Here is a 17331-nt window from a genome sequence, read left to right as displayed (position 1 = left end):
CACAATACAGAAATTAAACCAACAGACTACGGAAGATGTCTTAAATGAATTTCTCAGTTTATTGATATACAGAGCTTAGGAGAACGAAATGATGTGAAGTGCACTTGTAAATGACACAGCATACAAAAGATTCCCACCCATCTTACTGCTCATGTCAACAGGACTACACAAAACCCAGGCTAAGAATGAAAACAATCTCAGAGATGGAGAATGAGCAACATGGAGGAGTAGCTGTGTTTCCTTTAGGCACTTCTGGACATCAGGAACATGGACTATTTTAAGAATCGGATGCCCCCTTAATTTCTGGTTGTCAGGTGCTCCTTTGTGTTCAGATCAGGCCTCAGCACAATAATGTAGCACTTGGGAAGGAAGATGCAGCCCAGAAGCCCAGCACTGGAGGCCAACATAGAGAAGATCTGCACGGCCACCATGTACTTGCCCTTGGTGCTCAGGTAGGTGGGCACAAAAGACACCCAAACACTGCAGAAGACCAGCATGCTGAAGGTGATCAGCTTGGCTTCGTTGAAGGAGCCGGGCAGCTTCCTGGCTAGGAAAGCCACCGTGAAGCAGGTGGCAGACAAGAAGCCCAGGTAGCCAAGGGCAACGTAAAACATGGCCACAGACCCTTCGTTGCATTGCAGGATGATCTCTTCCACCTGGGAGTGTATGTCAGACTCTGGGAATGGGGGAGAAGAGCCCAGCCAGATGGTGCAGATGAGAACTTGCCCCCCAGAACAGGAGATGACAATGGAGTTGGCCAGACTCTTGCCCAGCCATCTCCTCACCCTGTTCCCGGGCTTTGTGGCCAGGAAGGCCAGCACCACCGTGATGGTCTTTGCCAAGACAGAAGAAACAGCAACTGAGAAGATGATGCTGAAGGTCGTTTGTCGGAGAAGGCAGGTCTCTTTCCTTGGGCGCCCGATGAAGAGGAAGGAGGACAGAAAGGAAAGCAGGAGGGAGACGAGCAGGATGTAGGAGAGGTCCCGGTTGTTGGCTTTGACAATGGGAGTTTCCTTGTATTTAATGAAGATTCCCAACACAATGCCTGCTGTTAAGGACAAGAAGAGGGCAACGGAAGCTAAAACAATTCCCAAATATTCTCCATAAGTCAGGAAGGTGATAATCTTGGGGACACATTGATCTCTGTCCTTGTTTGAATGGTGATCTTCTGGGCATTTGGTGCAATGTTCTGCATCTGGGGAAGAGAAAAAGAATGGCTGTAGCATCACTTACATCCCTAATGATCTGTGCTCTATTAACATTGTGATCTAGGATCAACTGAGAGGCAGTGACCACTCCACTTCTGTTAACTGCATTGTTTGGATCCTGCCTATTCCTCTTTGCCTGAACCTTTAAAATGCAGACATTGCTTCCATGCAATGTTCATAGCAGTGAGATCAAAACGGTTCATAGATTATATTGTAATAATTTTCACATGAAGTATTTATTTTTATTGTGCTTTTGCTGTTAGTAATTTGCTGCTTTTCATCGTCTATCCATTATTTTTGATAAGTGTCAACATTATTTCCTTTTTGTGTGGCTTGGTCTACAAAATCAAAAAGGATTGCTTTGCGGGCATTCCTCTCACAGCTGCCCAGTTTGCACCCCAGATATTTCTTCCTTATGGTCATTCCTATCAACTCACTTCCTGGATGTAATAAAGGTGATTAATACTAAGGAAGTCAAGGAAGGATTCCCATTCCACAATGTCTGCAGAATTCTCACAAAAAGTGTGTGAGACTGAATTTCTGCCCTGTGTTTACTCTCTCCAGGAATTTCTTCCCCCTTGGACTCACCCACCTTCCCGAGTGGAGAAGCTCCCTTCTGCACACTGAGCACAAGCATAGCAGCAAATGGGCTTTCCTTCTAGGACCACCTTGGCATATCCAGGTCGACATCTTTCTGTACACCTGGAACGGGGTACAGTCTAACCAGAAAGACAAGAAGGTGCAACAAAGAGGAACAGTTAGGAGTATTTGTGTGTATGTAATTCACTCAACGCGATCTCTATAGCATGGTGGTGATCCCTGACAACTGGTCTTGCCAGCTCAGGATGATGGGAGCTGTAGTCCAAAGACAGCTGGGGACCCAAGTTTGGGGAACCCTGATCTACCCCAAGATTTGCAGTTGTGACCCCCAATGAATCATTCAGGAAATCATCACAGCTCTACATCAATCACATAGAGGTTGGGGAGGGGTCTGTCTGGCAGGGAATCCTGAGAGATCCCAGTTGCCGTTTCCAGCAGCCAAGATCCCCAGTTGCCTGCCATCTCCCCATTCCCTTAATGCGGTCAGTTCTCTTTAGCTGCAGAACATGATCTCTGGAATGCAGCCTTGACCCCTCATCAGGGTCCTTTCAACCCCCCGCTGACCATTGGGGTGACCAGAATATCTTGTGCTTTAAATTGAGTTCAGTACAGCTGAGGTTTGAGCCACAGAACTCTGTTTCCTCTTCTCCATTTACCTGTTTCCCTTCTTAAAAGAACTTGTGGTTCGAGGACCCGACCCCCGTGAAGTGAAATGAAGACACAGGGACACGTGATATAAGGTTAATGGGCTAGAAAAGGCCACAACTTTATTGATTACAGCAATGAAAAGGTATTGGCTTAGGCATTGGATCGCAAAACAAGTGGGTTTATTCACCAGGGGTTCATCACCTGTTGATGCTAATCCAACTATAGGCTCACCCCTGATGTCACCGAGGGTCGTGCCATGGCCTCCCGCCAAGCAGGCTTCGGACGGAATACACGACCGCCAGATTCCTTTACCGGAATACCCCTATAAATTGAAGGCATAGGCGATGGCCATACCTAGCACTTCGACACACCACAACACATTATTCCAATGCCTAACCTACCCACCAATACCACCAGAAAGTTGTGACGATTGCTACGAGGTAGGCGAAAAAACCAAAAAGCCTAATGCCAAATGGAAAAACTCCTACCAGGCCCCCCGGGCAACCGGGGTGACCAACCTAAGGTCCATAGCAAGGCCAATGACCTAAGCCCTAACTCAAAGGGAGTGGAGGGTGGGTGACTCGCTCAGGACGACAAAGAGAAATGAGGCCGGGGAGAGGCTGGCACTGCAGCATAAAGGCTGCTGGACACACCCCCCCATGGCACCTGGTTGGACGGCCTGGGGGGGGGGCGTGAGCGCCAGCCAGGTGAGCTGGAGGCAGAGGGCAACGCCCCCTGCTAGGAGCGGTGTTCGGGCTCCCGCCCACAACCACTCCCCTCTCTTTCAGGGAGGAGAGTCTTTCTAAGCAAATGACAATGGGTCTGACATGTGATTCCCCCAAATTTCAGGATTCGAATAATCTCTCACACGGTTCATTCTCGTCTTTGTGTGTGTCAGAGAGAGAGAGAGAGAGAGAGAGAGAGAGAGAAAGTGCTTTGCTGTTCAATGCCCAACTGAAAGGAGAGTTGGGTTTTGGGTTTTTTTTGCCAAATTGCCTTAATTCATTTTCCAAATTTCACCACATCAACCACAAATTAAGACAAATTTAATACCAGTGAGCTTACTCACAAATTAAAAAAAATATACAATAAATCAGTAATTATCATTTGTAAAATAAATTACTTTTCATCCTCCTGCATGTATGAAAGGTCAATATCCTTTATTTGAGCATCCCAAATTCCCCTCCTATCTCAGCTGCTGTAGAAAGAAGGCGTGCTGGTTCCAGCTGTTACTGGACAGTCAACCTGACATGGTCATTCTGCAGTGGTTGTTCAAGGAACAGCAGAATCAGGATCTCCTAGCCCCCTCCCCCAATTATCCCCCCTACCTTATTGAATTTCCTGTTCCACTCAATGGCTTCTGGGTTAATGGTGAACTTTATGCCAGCAGATGCTCCTCTCCTTATATTCCCAATTTTCACAAGGGCACGAGACTTATTGGGAGACATCGCCCAGTTCATAATATCGAAGTCCGCTGGCAGCTCCCAGTTCTCATCCAAGCACAGTCTGCCCCTGGAAGTATTCAGACACCGGATTTCTCTCAAGAAAGGGTGAAGCTGGAATGGCAGGGGAAAGCGCCAGCATTAAGAAACTGGGAAGCTACAACAGGCAATTAATCAAGCCAAAATGGGGAAAACACCAGGGCCAGGTGGGCTATCAGCAAAGTACTATAAGAAATTACAAGATTATTTGGCACAACCACTAAAAGATTTAAGATACTTAGATTACGCTGATTCTGAAAAAAGATACAGATCTGTTATCAGTCAAAAATGATAGGCTGATTTCTCTATTAAATAATGACTATAAACTGTTTGCAGATCTATTGGCAAATGACATGAAAGTGCTATTAATGGATTTAATTCATCAGGACCAGGCTGGTTTTTTGCCAGGCCGCCAGATAAAGGAGAATATAAGGAATATAATTGATATAATAGAATATCTGGAGGTTAGAAATGATAAGCAAGCAGTGTTGATTTTTATAGACGCAGAGAAGGCCTTTGACCATTTTTTCATGGACTTCTACGAAGAAGACTATAGAGATGATGAAATTCAGAGAGTCATGACAGTGGTACCTCAGGTTAAGAACTTAAATTGTTCTGGAGGTCCATTCTTAACCTGACACTGTTCTTAACCTGAGGTACCACTTTAGCTAGTGGGGCCTTACGCTGCCGCTGCGCGATTTCTGTTCTCATCCTGAAGCAAAGTTCTTAACCCCAGGTACTATTTCTGGGTTGCCAGAGTCTGTAACCTGAAGCGTCTGTAACCCGAGGTACCACTGTACTTAGAGGAATTGACTCAATTTATTCTGACTAACAGGCTATGATGATAGTAAACAACGTAATAACAGAAAAATTCAAAATAATGAAAGGGACAAGACAAGGATATCCTCAGTCACCATAATTATTTTAGTTTTAGAGACCCTGGCCAGAAGTAGAAGATCAGATGAAGAAATAAAAGGGATAACATAGGTTAAAGGTAAAGGTAAAGGGACCCCTGACCATTAGGTCCAGTCGCGACCAACTCTGGGGTTGCGGCGCTCATCTCGCTTTATTGGCCGCTGGAGCCGGCATGCAGCTTCTGGGTCATGTGGCCAGCCTGACTAAGCCGCTTCTGGCGAACCAGAGCAGCACATGGAAACGCCATTTACCTTCCCGCCGGAGCGGTACCTTTTTATCTACTTGCACTTTGACGTGCTTTCGAACTGCTAGGTTGGCAGGAGCAGGGACCGAGCAATGGGAGCTGACTCCGTCCCTGGGATTTGAACCGCCAACCTTCTGATCTGCAAGTCCCAGGCTCTCTGGTTTAACCCACAGCGCCACCCATCTCCCAACATTAGGTTACAAAGCATATAAACTCAAGGCATTTGCAGATGACCATGTGGTAATTGTAGAAGACCCCATGGCTAGCCAACCAAGGTCTTGAACAGATTCTCAAGTTGGAGAAGTAGCAGGTTTTAAACTAAATAAAGGTAGAACGAAAGTATTGGTGGAAAATGTGACAGAACTGATGATTGAGAAGAAAGTTTAATATTTAGGAGTATGGATAACAGCTACAAACATAAATATTTTGAAGAATAACTATACAGGAGCTTGGAAAGAAATGAAAAAAAACTTAAATAAAATATATATATAAAAATTAGAGATTTCTGGAGGGTGGCAGCACGACAACAGGACTTTTCTGTGGTGGCTCCTCGCTTGGGGGATGTTCTCCCAGAGAGGCTCCCTGGACACCTTTGTGACAAATCTTTAGGTGCCAGGCGAGAAAGTTATTCTGTAACCAGGATTTGGGTGGATAAAATCATCTCAGGGCATTTTAATGTGCTTTTGGTTTGCTTGTTTTCTTTCTTTCGTTTGCTTTTTCTATTCTCATTTTGTATTTTTATTCTGCAAACCACCCTCTGATCTTCAGATGAAAGTTGATATAAAAACAGAATAATACTAATATTATTACTACAGACCCTCCAAAGGTCCAAATGGCATCCAGTTGAGAGTGAGTGCTGGAGCTGAGTTCCTGCGGGTTCCCCCTGAAGAAAGCCCTGGGTATAAATAGTAAAATGATCGTTATGGGATGGGACATCCCTATTTTCATCGGAGACATGTTGGAAGGTAAGCTACTATTACTAATAGTAACTATGATATTTTACAGGTTTATCCCCAGTCAAGATCAGCATCTGTGTGGACTGCAGTTTGCAAAAGGGGGAAGGAAATACCTGCCACGGCTGTAGCCTTTGGGGTCCCCATTGCTCTCCTTCCTCCACCATCAGCCTCCTCTGGGATCTCGATGAAAGCGAAGCATGCAAGGCCTGAGCCACAGCTTGAACATGGATGTAAGTGCCATAGCTGTCATAAGACAGGACTATGTCATGATCCCCTTGGGGCAATGGCTGCAGTTTCTCCTCCTCTCTGCATCTTACCCTGCCTTTCACGGACAACAGATGCTTTGAATATGAACACTGAAATGCTTGATAGAACTAATCCGTAATATTGATCTGCAATCTATATTTGTCACCTTTGCTGCTCCTTATTCCAGTCTGAATTTCAAAGAACAGAGAACCATGGAGGTGCTGGAATAGATATGGAGGGATTAAAAAGCCAATTCTGTTTTCTACCAAAGCTGCTGTGATCCAGACTTTTGCCCCTATTTCCTTCTCATAGATATAGTGTACTGACATGAATAACATGATATCCAGTGCAGTGGTTATATAGGAAAGAAATACCCCAACTTGTCTCCATAGGAAAAAAGGTTCCCCGGGCCTGATAAATTGATTTATATCATTTTCTGGTACTCTTTTTGATAAAGCAATGCAGATCCCTTTGCTGAGCATCAGAGGTTTCACAGCGCTCACAAATCTTTCTCCACTGTCATTGTCTGGAGTGCAGAGGCCAATCCACGTCCATCCAAAATACAGGAGCAATTCAACAATCCCCTGGTACTGACTTTCCTCTTTGGGACTCATCCGGTAGACAAAAGGGAACAGGGTTTTACCTTCGAGAAACTGGACAGTAAAACCATGACAGATCTAGCAAGGAAAGCAAAAGACCAGCAATTTACTTTAATTTCAGCATAACAGATATTTACCGTATTTTTCGCTCTATAACACGCACCAGACCATAACACGCACTTGGTTTTTAGAGGAGGAAAACAAGAAAAAAAAATATTCTAAATGAAACAGTGGGTGTATGATTTTTGTGGTTCATGCTGTGGCCACAGACATGTGATCTGACAGTGAGTTTGGAGTAGCCCAATGCAAAAATCCTAAGGATCCATGTGGATCCATGCTTTGTAACCACGTTTTTGCACCACTGCGACCCTAGGCAACAGTGGGTGCGTGATTTTTTTGGTGCAGGCTGTAGCCATGGACATGCTATGTTATCTGATGGTGAATTTGGGGTGACCCAGTGCAAAGATCCTTTGGATCCATGCTTTGTAACCACGTTTTTGCACCATTGCAGCCCCAGGCAACAGTGGGTGCGTGATTTTTTTGGTACAGACTGTAGCCATGGACATGTAATGTGATCTGATGGTGAATTTGGGGTGACCCAATGCAAAAATCCTGAGGATCCATGTGGATCCATGCTTTGTCACCACGTTTTAAATGGGGAGGGAAGGAAAGCAAAAGTCCCCCCCCCCCAAGCCAGACAGGATATACGAAGTATGATTTCTTTTTTATTTACGGTATTTCTTTTTTGGCCACCTCTGTCACTGCAACCTTTGCTCTGTGCTTGCACACTTTTGGGCAATAGGGCATGTAACACCCTTTTTTTCATCTGCCAAGATGTAGAAAATCAATTTTAATGTCCCTATATAAAATGCCTAGTGAAGCAGAAGGGTATTACATCAGCCACTGTATTAAGGCTAAACGTTTGAAGAACAGCTCTCTATGGGGGGGGGGGGAGACTAAATTCCATTTTCAATCAATTGTTATTGTGGCAGCAATTATCAGTGTATAGCGCACAATGAGGAAAAGAACTTTAAAATATATATATAAAAAACATTCTCACGTTATACTTCTTCAAAGAAGAGTATTAGGCTTTTAATGAAGGGGAGAGGAGAGATGCTGTAATCCTCCTGGCTCAGGAGATTCTGATTTACCAGCCGCGTGTAGAAAGTATAGATTAAGATATTTGATATACAGCATATAAATCCAGAGATTTCCATGTCTCACTCTGCAATCCAGCCTGCTGTTACTTACGAGCAGGGAAGCAGGATTTCTCTTCCAAACAAGCATACTGTCTCCCTCCAGCAGTACATTGCTTGGAGAAGCTGTAATTTGGAGGGGGGCTGGGGGCAGGGCTCTCTGCTTTTGGAAAAGAAATGAGAAACCTACCATTGTAAAGCAAAAGTCGTCCGTCCCCCCCCCCCCACCCAAGCCAGCCCTCTCTCTCTCTCTCCCCCACCTGCATGCTTTTGCTTTTCGGCTGCTTGCGAGTCCCTAGAGCACGGAGAGGAGGAAGTGGTGGGCTGGAGCCTGCACGCAGTGTGACTAGGGAAGATTAGAAGGAAGGACGCGATCCTTTCCTTAACCCTCTGCTTGCCAGGAGGGCAGGGGATTCCCTGCTCTTTGTTGAGTTTGAGCAAACGCAGCAACAGAAGCGGGATGGCAGTAAGACCCTGAGGCAGAATGCAGGAAAGCTTCTGCCTTCCCTCTTCCCTCCGCCCGCCCGCCCGATCTTATTTTTGCTTGATTTTTGCCTATTTTGCCCCTGCGCTCCGGCGAGTCAGCTCCAGGGACCACACATTCGCTCAATAACACGCACAGACATTTCACCTTACTTTTTAGGAGAAAAAATCTGCGTGTTATAGAGCGAAATTTACGGTAATTATCTGTAATGACTGATATCTAAATCTCTGCTGGCTGAGGCTGATGGGAGTTTTAGTCTGAAACAACTGGAGGTGACAAGTTGGTGAAGGCTCAGTTTTGAAAAAGGGATGTAGGATCCATAGCTCAGGATTTTCCCATTTTTAAAAATATCCCTACTTGACCCCTCCAAAGAGAAAATAGAATCTTATGGAGTTGAAATTATTTGTCCCTCCATGCTCTCCCACTAGTTAGTTACCTGTGGGATTTTGTAGATGCCTGACAAGGCTGAAATCACTTTTGAGATGACGGTATTGCTTCTTTCAAGAACAGCCAGCAGGTGATTCTGTTCTCCACAGTGATAATTGGGAATATTGCATCCACTGCCTGCAAGCAGCTCTAGCATGGCGTCCGAAGTCATCCCTGCATCGCAATAGTTCTCATAGAGGTTGTAGCCCAGGGTGATGTTGGGTAAGATCCTGAGATCCTGGTTGATCTCTTGGATGGTGAACAGGAAAGACAACATGTACCAGTCGAACCTACCTGACGCCCTGCAATAAATGAATCCTTTAAAGAGTGAAACTGATATTCATATTAATGGGAGGAAGGAAACATTATATTATCCACAACGCTTAGATTTATTTATTTATCCATCCATCCATCCATCCATCCATCCATCCTTTTGCATTAATATCAACCCTTTTCCTGTCTAGCATTGAACAAAATTTTGGAGACCTCTGCTCCATGACAGGAGCTTTGATGCAAACAGCACACAGAGCTGTTCAACAGTGGAACAGACTCCCTCCGAAGGTGACCATGTGTCATGGATGCTTCAGGTGCGATACCTCCGGGTCCCTTCCATCTCTACAACTCTATGATTCTATTCTACTATGGTTCTATGAGTAAGCAATGAAGGTGCCCCTCAAAATGTGTGCTATACTGGGAAGCTGCTCCATAGGTTGCTTTTGCTGCAGTGGTCTTTGGCGCCTTCCAAGGTGCTAGACTACAGGTAGATAACAGACAATTTTATTGAAGGAGGGGAAGCATCAAATACCTCAGTCCCCTTTGACTTGGAAATGAGGCCTGTTGGACTTCCGGTCGGTGCCAGCGCTTAATGGCGGTCCTAGCTCCGAGCTCCGGAGAAGGACTGCTTCGCAAGTTCGGGTCTTACCCGCTACGGCAAGCGGGGGACCCCTAAAATCCCAGGCGCTGAAGCCTGAGAGCAAGGAGACTCGGTGGGCACCTTTGCGCCCCCCGGTACCGTGAAAGAGCCTTTTTAAAGGCTACGGATCGACATCGGGAGAGAGCGCGGTGCTGAGAGTCGTTACCCAGCCTGCGAAGTGAAGCCGCGTCGCCATAAGCGGAGAGCGCCGATTCCTTCCTGAAAAGAAAATTTGGACTGAATTCCCGTGAGTAAGAGCTGAAAAATAATCGGGACCCTTTAAATTTTAAAAATTGGACTAAAAACGGGGGAAATCTAAACAAAGGAAGTCTGCCTCCCCCCGACTGCATGAAAGCGAAAGCAACGGAGCTCTAAACTTGCATCCGTTTAAACCCGCTCTTTAATCAGCTAAACCGGACATTTGGACCTTTGATCTCCCCTCTAGCTAGCAGGGCAGAGGGGAGGTGAATTGGATTAATAACTGCATGAAATATTGGAAGTAAAAAAACCTCTGCCGTCTCACCTATCTGAAAGTACGAAACGGTCTGCCTTTTTAGCACACTGAACTGACTTTTCCCTGTGAAGCGATACTCTGATACAAAGTTTCCACAGTGCCTGGTTACTGTGTAATACAAGAAGAAACAGTATAAATTGGATAACTGTGGCAGTTTAAAGTAACAAGTTTTCAGCAATACTGACTTTGACTGTGTAAATTTCTTGTTTTATATCTTGGACAATCCCCCTTGTTTTTGTATTTGGAATTTTGCTCTATGGCCATTTTGATTTGCTCCCTCTAGAGGATAAAGTAAAGTCCAGCATAGCCTGATAGTGGAATTTTCCAAGGGAGAATAAATCCCGTGGGAATTGACCTTGACATGAGTGGCTCACAAGAAGAGATAGTCACAAGAGCCAAGACCAAGCAACATCAACAACAACAGCTGCAGCAGCAACAGGTAAAGAAAAGAGGTTCAATTTCAGGCGCAACAGCCGGATCAGTAGGAACAACAGGACAAGATAAAGGAGCAGCCGTCTCTATGGAAGCTGTGACAGATGCTCTGCTCAAGATAAACCAAACTTTGGAGTCTTTGACAAAACAGACTACAGAGAACACACTAAAATTAACAGAAATTTCAGCAAGATTAAACCAGAATACAGAATCTATAAATAAATTGGTTGAGGAAAATGCCACTACACGCCAAATTGCGGAAGACGCCAAGGCCACGGCGGGAGAGACACAGGAGAAATTAGAGCCGATCGCCAAGAAGGTCTATGAGCATGATGCAACTTTGGCCTTGTGGGAGTTGCAGAGGAAAGAGAGGAACTTAAAATTAAGACTGATTTCGGAGAATGAAAGAGACAACCTTGTGGAATATCTGATACGGGAGTTTGCGGATTGCTGGGACCTTGAGGAAGACGAATTCAAAATCACGACTGCCTTTAGATTGGGTAAAAAGCAAGACAGAAAGACCCCGAGAGACTGTTTGATTACACTCAGATCTAAGGAAGAAAGAGATAAAATACTAAGACTACACTTTGAAAAGGCCTTGCAAATTGGAAATTCAGCTGCACAGATCTTCAAAGACATCCCAAAATACATTTTGGACTTAAGAAATTTCTACAAGGACTTAGCTCTTTTGTTAAAGAAAAATTCTATCCGCTTCAGGTGGGAATTCCCACAAGGACTGTCATTCGACTACAAGTTAAGGAAGGTGAAAATAAAGACAATTCAAGATAAAGACAAATTTTTGGCAAGATATCAGGAGGACCTACAGAAGGGGACTGTGGATGTACTTGCAGAACAGAGGAGAGCATTGGATATCCTGAATCTCTCGATTGGACAAAATCCACTACCATCAGAAGAGGAGCAACAACTTGGAGCTGTTGGAGGTGCCCTAGGAAAATAGCAAGATGGCGTTGCAATTCCTTAGTTGGAATTGTAATGGGCTCAATGGGCCTTTGAAGAGAAGACAAGTATTTCACATATTGAATAGAGAACATTTGGATTTGATATGCCTACAAGAAACTCACATAACCAGAGCCCATAGGAGACTACTTATAAATAAAAGGTTAGGACAAGAATTTATCTCATCAGACAAAGTTAAGAAGAGAGGAGTTGTAATATATGTCAAGGAAAAATGGGCTCCAAAAATGATATTCAAGGACGAACAAGGGAGATATCTGGCAGTGGAGATACAAATACAAGGAGAAAAATTTCTAGTGGTTGGAATTTATGCACCAAATGAAGGCAAATCTGACTTCTTTAAGAGACTCCATGAAACCCTCACTGACTATTTGGATTACAATATGATCATCATGGGAGACATGAATGGCGTGGTCTCCACCAACATGGACAAGGCACAAAGACTAACAGTTAGCAAAGAAGGGAGACTCCCTAAGACTTTTTTCGAAATGACAGAAAATATGGACTTGATAGATATATGGAGAACAAGGAACCCTCTGGAGAGAGAGGGAACTTTCTTCTCCCAAGCAATGATGACCTGGACCAGAATCGATCAAATCTGGGTTACTAGTGGAATGGCTCCAAAGATTAAGAAAGTGGAAATCTGCTCAAAAACTTGCTCCGACCATAACGCCGTGAAGATGGAGATGAAACTCACAATAACTGGTCAATTTAGATGGAAAATGAATGACACCCTCTTTCGAGACAAGGAGATTCTCACGAAGGCCCAAAAGACCCTAAAAGATTATTTTGAAATAAATTTGAGGACCGACGTGGAGAAAAGAGTGATCTGGGATGCAAGTAAAGCGGTTATGAGGGGATTTTTGATTCAACAAAATTCAATAAAGAGGAAAAAACAAAATGAGAAAAAAGAGAAGATTTTGGAAATGATAAAGGAAGGAGAGAGAAAATTAAGAACAAAACCAAAATCTCAGGACATTCTAAGAGAAATCAAACTATATCAAACACAATATATGGAATTGATGAACCAAGAGATTGAATGGAAGATAAAGCAAATGAAGCAAAAAACCTTTGAATCAGCAAATAAATGTGGTAAACTTCTGGCATGGCAACTGAAGAAAAGGCAGAAACTAAATACAGTTACAAGCCTAGAGGTGGATGGAAAGAATATATCTAAACCTAATGAAATTAGAAACTGCTTTTTAAGTTATTTCAAAAAACTTTACACTCAAGGCCCGCAAAATGAAGAAGATATAGATAAATTCCTTGGAAAATATGGATTACAAAAAATCTCTCATCAAAGCAAGATGGATTTGAACCAGAGAATCTCAGAACAAGAGATAGAGGCTGCCATTCAGAATATGCAGTTGGGCAAATCTCCGGGACCAGATGGACTGACTTCTAGATACTACAAATCGCTGAAGGAATGGTTGACTCAACCATTAAGAGAAGTGTGTAATGAGATTCTTGAGGGAAAAAGGGCGCCTGAATCGTGGAAAGAGGCATATATTTCACTCATACCAAAGTCAGAGACTGAAAAGACCCAACTTAAGAACTACCGCCCAATATCACTCCTTAATGTGGATTACAAAATTTTTGCAGACATTTTGGCAAAAAGATTTAAAAGAGTTTTGATGGAGAAGATTCATAAGGACCAAGCAGGCTTTCTCCCTAAAAGACACCTGGCAGACAATGTAAGGAATGTAATAGACATTCTGGAAAAGCTAGAGGTGAATATAAACACTAAAGCAGTATTGATTTTTGTGGATGCGGAGAAAGCCTTTGACAATATTTCTTGGAGTTTTATGAGGAAGAATCTTCATGGGATGGGGGTAGGCCAGGGTTTTGAGAATGGTATGGCTGCAATATATTTTGAACAAAAAGCTAAGCTGATTGTAAACAATGTTGTAACTGAGGAACTTAAGATAGAAAAAGGAACACGACAGGGGTGCCCGATTTCCCCATTACTTTTCATTTCAGTTCTGGAGGTGTTGCTGAACATGATAAGAAATGACCAGCAGGTCAAAGGTGTGCAGGTCGGAGCTAAACATTATAAGTTAAGAGCGTTTGCAGATGACTTAGTATTGACTTTGCAAGAGCCAAACACTAGTACGAAAAGGGTTTTAGAAATAATACAACAGTTTGGCCAGGTAGCTGGATTTAAGTTGAACAAGCAAAAAACTAAAGTTTTAGGGAAAAACTTAACAGATATGGAAAAGGAGAAATTTCAAGAGGAAACAGGTTTGACTGTGGTAAAGAAGGTGAAATACCTAGGGGTTTACTTAACATCTAAGAATGCGAATTTGTATAAGGATAACTATGAAAAATGTTGGTCAGAAATTAAAAAAGATCTAGAAATATGGTCAAATTTGAAATTGTCAATGCTAGGCCGAATTGCAGTGATCAAAATGAATGTATTGCCTAGAATGTTATTTTTGTTTCAGACCTTGCAGATTCTCGACAAGATGGAATGTTTTAAGAGGTGGCACAAAGATATTTCGAAATTTGTCTGGCAGGGCAAAAAGCCCCGAATTAAATTTAAGATATTGACAGATGCTAAAGAAAGAGGGGGTTTTGCCCTGCCGGACCTAAAATTGTACTATGAGGCTGCAGCTTTTTGCTGGCTGAAAGAATGGATGCTCCTCGAGAACACGGACATTTTGGATCTGGAAGGTTTCAATAATGCCTTTGGTTGGCATGCATATCTTTGGTATGACAAAGTCAATAGTGCTTTCAAAAATCACATTGTTAGGAAAGCATTGATTAATGTTTGGATAAGATACAAAGATCTATTGGAAAATAAAACCCCTAGATGGGTGTCACCAGTGGAGGCTAAAGCAGTGAAGAAACTCAATATGGAGGTCGGATGGCCGAAGTATTGGGAAATCTTAGAACAGGATGGAGATAAGTTCAAACTACAACGTCAGGAGAAATTGAAGCATAAAGTAGAAAATTGGTTCCAATATCGTCAAATAATGGAATTTTTTAAACAGGACAGGAAAATTGGCTTCCAGGTGGAAAAATCAAAATTAGAAACTGAACTGTTAGAACCCAATACTAAGAACTTATCTAGAATGTACAACTTGCTGTTGAAATGGAACACACAGGAAGAAACAGTTAAATCGGCTATGATTAAGTGGGCTCAGGATGTTGGACATAACATTATGTCAGCTGACTGGGAGTGGTTATGGAACACCGGTATTAAATTTACGGCATGCAATGCCTTAAAGGAAAACATTATGAAAATGGTATACAGGTGGTACATGACCCCAGTCAAGCTGGCAAAAATCTATCATTTGCCTGATAATAAATGTTGGAAGTGTAAAGAGATTGAAGGTACCTTTTATCACCTTTGGTGGACATGCCCGAAGATTAAGGCCTTCTGGGAAATGATCTATAATGAAATGAAAAAGGTACTTAAATGTACCTTCCCTAAAAAGCCAGAGGCCTTCCTCTTGGGCATTGTCGGCCAATTGGTGACAAAGAAGGATAGAACTTTCTTTATGTATGCTACAACAGCAGCAAGAATACTTATCGCAAAGTACTGGAAGACACAAGATTTACCCACTCTGGAAGAATGGCAGATGAAAGTGATGGACTATATGACATTGGCCGAGATGACAGGCAGAATCCGTGATCAACGAAAAGAGACGGTGGAAGAAGACTGGAGAAAATTTAAAAGTTACCTTAAGGACCACTATAAACTTAATGAATGTTAAAAATGTTGTGGTTTTCAGAAACAAAGGGGTACAGGGATATAAGGTTAGAATATAAAAAAGGACTAAGATGACAGAGATTTGAAAGCAATAATTGGGAGTTGCTAGTTGAAGTATGGACATTGGGATGCAGAGAGGGGGGGTATGGGGAAGTCCAAGAAAAGAGGTTTATATGAAAATATGTTTGAAACTATGCGTGTTTGTTTGTTTCTTTTAGTGTTTGTTTGTCTTTCTAAAATTTTGTAAAACCAATAAAAATTTTATAAAAAAAAAAAAAGGAAATGAGGCCTGTTGGCTTTCAGGTTTGAGTGTGTAGCAAAATTTATAATTTTGCTCATATTTTTCATCGCTGACTCCACCAATGAGGACACCCCCTGGTCTGTATTATTTTACATAATCATTTTATTTGAAGCATATCATTCCTGTTCTTCACCCATAAGAATCCAACCATTTTCAGGAGTTTCTTAAAACACTTCTAATTAAAAAAAAAAAAAATGACAGAAAGGGGAAAGTGCTGGGATTGGAGGAGGAAACCTTTAATGTAGCTGAGACAGATTTCCCCATGATGGGCTGTAGGTCTCCCGTTGCATTGTGTAAAGAGAACTGTGATAAGGTTGTTCACAAATGACCCAAATAGAATAAACATAAAATAATCATAGCAGCTTGGAAATTGCGTGAGTTTCATGCCACCCTCTGGCTTTGGAAGAAACCTCAAACACCTCAATACTTTGAAATGAGGCCAGTTGTGTGTGGTCAAAAAAGGAATGATTCCTTTTCATATTTTAGAGATCTCAGTCCACTTACAAGGAACTCCCCTGACATATTATTTTATTTATCCTTTCAATTAAAGCACATCTTTCCTGCTCTTCAGCTACCAAAGGTCACCCAGAGGTGCTCAAAATTCCATGTGCAAAACTGTAGCATTCCTTAATGACAGTTTATGAATTGTCCAAATGGAATAATATTGAATAAAACCTTTGAGCCTTGGAAATTCACTGAGTTTCATGGCATCCTGCAGGTGGGGAAATTCAGTGTATCCTTTTGAACCCCTACCAGATTTCTTGCATTCTTCTAAAAGCAACACAGAGGAATAGGTACAGGATTGTTTTACTTAGGAAGACAGAGGGAATAAGGAAATTGGAGAGGTTTGTGTGGAATCTTCTCCTGGACCCCCCAGCTCCCATCAGCCCAGGCCAGCAAGACCAATGGGCAGGGCAGGGCAGTCCTGCAGCATCAGCCCTTGGCTCCCCAGCCCTGAGATAGGGGCTCTTTCCTATTTCAACCATTACAAGGACTGGAGGGCCGTGAAACCCATCCGCATATGATTTTACATACACTTCCTTCCTGGCGAAGGGGGTCTGAGTAAAGCTGTATGGAGTTGTCTCAAGAAGGCGTATTGGAGAGATGATCCCACTGATGAGAAAGTGTCCAGGCCGGTAGTAATTGCGAGCATCCGTTTCATCCCTGACCAGATTCAAGGGGCATTTCGCCTTGTGGTTCCCGCAGACTACAAAGGGCATCATGAGCAGCAAAAGCTGCAACAGAAGGAGCAGGGATCTCATTCTGGCTCTGCCTCCTCCTCCTCTTACCTGCCAAGGAGGCATAGCAGAAGAACCCAAAGACTCTTGCAAGGCCAGACTGCCTGGGCTTTCCCAATCTGGGTGGTTTTCAACTCTACCTTTGGAGCTAGGAAGCACAAGGCAGGCACACCCTCTTTCGACAGCTCTGCATCTTGACTCAGTCTGTCTCCAACACAGGAAAAATTCTCTGCACCAACT

The 17331-nt window shown here is 43.2% G+C and overlaps 2 protein-coding genes and 1 pseudogene across 3 annotated transcripts in view; all 3 read right to left on the bottom strand.

Moving 5' to 3' along the window:
• The window catches only part of LOC310697399 (uncharacterized protein), a 164697-nt gene that overhangs the window by 137024 nt on the left and 10342 nt on the right, over positions 1-17331 (bottom strand). The window lies entirely within an intron of this gene.
• LOC310697184 (uncharacterized protein) overlaps positions 1-17331 on the bottom strand; it is a gene marked incomplete at its 5' end in the record, with an annotated part of 34295 nt that overhangs the window by 8361 nt on the left and 8603 nt on the right. The window lies entirely within an intron of this gene.
• Positions 297-17223, bottom strand: LOC310697261 (vomeronasal type-2 receptor 26-like; annotated as a pseudogene). Its single transcript has 6 exons — positions 16889-17223; positions 9014-9305; positions 6166-6975; positions 3785-4012; positions 1801-1927; positions 297-1195 (listed from the first exon to the last, which is right to left on the bottom strand). The product of its transcript is annotated as a vomeronasal type-2 receptor 26-like (transcript).

Source organism: Podarcis liolepis (assembly GCF_965112155.1).
Source record: "Podarcis liolepis genome assembly, chromosome: 18".
NCBI lineage: Eukaryota > Metazoa > Chordata > Lepidosauria > Squamata > Lacertidae > Podarcis > Podarcis liolepis.
The sequence above is the reverse complement of the archived record's forward strand: the minus strand, read 5'-3'. Positions and strand labels throughout refer to the sequence as shown.